This window comes from Bactrocera dorsalis, unplaced genomic scaffold, assembly GCF_023373825.1.
Source record: "Bactrocera dorsalis isolate Fly_Bdor unplaced genomic scaffold, ASM2337382v1 BdCtg167, whole genome shotgun sequence".
NCBI classification, from domain to species: domain Eukaryota; kingdom Metazoa; phylum Arthropoda; class Insecta; order Diptera; family Tephritidae; genus Bactrocera; species Bactrocera dorsalis.
Genome location: NW_026038218.1, coordinates 564 through 1,293, shown reverse-complemented (window position 1 = coordinate 1,293; position 730 = coordinate 564).

Below are 730 nucleotides of genomic sequence, written 5' to 3'. Positions count from 1 at the left end.
GTGAGTATAATTAATAAATAAAGAAATCTATTAACTCATAGATGTATATCAGACATTGCGATATCAATTTGTCTAATGATTATGATATATGTATATATGTATGTATTTTAATGTGGAATCTTACTTATCGAACTTACGGGTTACAATATAAAACATATATAAAGAGAAAAAGTACGATATATTGAAAAAGGAACCCCCTTAAAATGATTTTTAACACATTTTATGGTCAAAGTACATAAAAATACAATTTCATATATATTTATACCCTGAACAGGGTATATTAAGTTTGTCACGATGTTTGTAACACCCAGAAGGAAGCGTCGGAGACCCTATAAAGTATATATATAAATTATCAGTATGTTGAGCTGAGTCGATTTAGCCATGTCCGTCTGTCTGTCCGTCTGTCTGTCTGTCTGTCTGTCTGTCTGTATATATACGAACTAGTCTCTCAGTTTTTAAGATACCCCTTTGAAATTTTGCAAACGTCATTTTCTCTTCAAGAAGCTGCTCATTTGTCGGAACGTCCGATATCGGACCACTGTAACATATAGCTGCCATATAAACTGAACGATCGGAATCAAGTTCTTGTATGGAAAACTTTCACATTTGATAATGTATCTTCACCAAATTTGGTATAGATTATTTTCTACGGCAACAATGTAATCTTCGAAGAAATTGTTCAGATCGGTTAACTATAGTATATAGCTACCATACAAACTGAGCGATCGGA